Below are 2,500 nucleotides of genomic sequence, written 5' to 3'. Positions count from 1 at the left end.
GCAAAAATGAGCGATTTCCCAGCTCGAGAGAATTCGGCGCGAGAGAAACGATGCCCCGTAACGCACATGAGAGCAATCCGGGCCAATTTCTCCCGTTTGATGGGGTCTATGTGTAAAAATTTTGACTTTTTTGAGTGCACGTGCAAATCTGCTGGAAAAGCCTGTGGAAGTTTCACGGCGTTCGTACGATATTTGGCGACGCAAAAATGAGCGATTTCCCAGCTCGATGGAATTCGGCGCGAGAGAAACGATGCCCCGTAACGCACATGAGAGCAATCCCGGCCAATTTCTCCCGTTTGATGGGGTCTATGTGTAAAAATTTTGACTTTTTTGAGTGCACGTGCAAATCTGCTGAAAAAGCCTGTGGAAGTTTCACGGCGTTCGTACGATATTTGGCGACGCAAAAATGAGCGATTTCCCAGCTCGATGGAATTCGGAGCGAGAGAAACGATGCCCCGTAACGCACATGAGAGCAATCCCGGCCAATTTCTCCCGTTTGATGGGGTCTATGTGTACAAATTTTGACTTTTTTGAGTGCACGTGCAAATCTGCTGAAAAAGCCTGTGGAAGTTTCACGGCGTTCGTACGATATTTGGCGACGCAAAAATGAGCGATTTCCCAGCTCGAGAGAATTCGGCGCGAGAGAAACGATGCCCCGTAACGCACATGAGAGCAATCCGGGCCAATTTCTCCCGTTTGATGGGGTCTATGTGTAAAAATTTTGACTTTTTTGAGTGCACGTGCAAATCTGCTGAAAAAGCCTGTGGAAGTTTCACGGCGTTCGTACGATATTTGGCGACGCAAAAATGAGCGATTTCCCAGCTCGATGGAATTCGGCGCGAGAGAAACGATGCCCCGTAACGCACATGAGAGCAATCCGGGCCAATTTCTCCCGTTTGATGGGGTCTATGTGTAAAAATTTTGACTTTTTTGAGTGCAGGTGCAAATCTGCTGAAAAAGCCTGTGGAAGTTTCACGGCGTTCGTACGATATTTGGCGACGCAAAAATGAGCGATTTCCCAGCTCGAGAGAATTCGGCGCGAGAGAAACGATGCCCCGTAACGCACATGAGAGCAATCCGGGCCAATTTCTCCCGTTTGATGGGGTCTATGTGTAAAAATTTTGACTTTTTTGAGTGCAGGTGCAAATCTGCTGGAAAAGCCTGTGGAAGTTTCACGGCGTTCGTACGATATTTGGCGACGCAAAAATGAGCGATTTCCCAGCTCGATGGAATTCGGAGCGAGAGAAACGATGCCCCGTAACGCACATGAGAGCAATCCCGGCCAATTTCTCCCGTTTGATGGGGTCTATGTGTACAAATTTTGACTTTTTTGAGTGCACGTGCCAATCTGCTGGAAAAGCCTGTGGAAGTTTCACGGCGTTCGTACGATATTTGGCGACGCAAAAATGAGCGATTTCCCAGCTCGATGGAATTCGGCGCGAGAGAAACGATGCCCCGTAACGCACATGAGAGCAATCCCGGCCAATTTCTCCCGTTTGATGGGGTCTATGTGTAAAAATTTTGACTTTTTTGAGTGCACGTGCAAATCTGCTGAAAAAGCCTGTGGAAGTTTCACGGCGTTCGTACGATATTTGGCGACGCAAAAATGAGCGATTTCCCAGCTCGATGGAATTCGGCGCGAGAGAAACGATGCCCCGTAACGCACATGAGAGCAATCCCGGCCAATTTCTCCCGTTTGATGGGGTCTATGTGTAAAAATTTTGACTTTTTTGAGTGCACGTGCAAATCTGCTGAAAAAGCCTGTGGAAGTTTCACGGCGTTCGTACGATATTTGGCGACGCAAAAATGAGCGATTTCCCAGCTCGATGGAATTCGGAGCGAGAGAAACGATGCCCCGTAACGCACATGAGAGCAATCCCGGCCAATTTCTCCCGTTTGATGGGGTCTATGTGTAAAAATTTTGACTTTTTTGAGTGCACGTGCAAATCTGCTGAAAAAGCCTGTGGAAGTTTCACGGCGTTCGTACGATATTTGGCGACGCAAAAATGAGCGATTTCCCAGCTCGAGAGAATTCGGCGCGAGAGAAACGATGCCCCGTAACGCACATGAGAGCAATCCGGGCCAATTTCTCCCGTTTGATGGGGTCTATGTGTAAAAATTTTGACTTTTTTGAGTGCACGTGCAAATCTGCTGGAAAAGCCTGTGGAAGTTTCACGGCGTTCGTACGATATTTGGCGACGCAAAAATGAGCGATTTCCCAGCTCGATGGAATTCGGCGCGACAGAAACGATGCCCCGTAACGCACATGAGAGCAATCCGGGCCAATTTCTCCCGTTTGATGGGGTCTATGTGTAAAAATTTTGACTTTTTTGAGTGCAGGTGCAAATCTGCTGAAAAAGCCTGTGGAAGTTTCACGGCGTTCGTACGATATTTGGCGACGCAAAAATGAGCGATTTCCCAGCTCGAGAGAATTCGGCGCGAGAGAAACGATGCCCCGTAACGCACATGAGAGCAATCCGGGCCAATTTCTCCCGTTTGA

This window comes from Lampetra planeri, chromosome 4, assembly GCF_965212315.1.
Source record: "Lampetra planeri chromosome 4, kcLamPlan1.2.h2, whole genome shotgun sequence".
In the NCBI taxonomy this organism is placed as follows: Eukaryota; Metazoa; Chordata; class Hyperoartia; order Petromyzontiformes; family Petromyzontidae; genus Lampetra; species Lampetra planeri.
Note: the sequence above shows the minus strand (reverse complement) of the source record.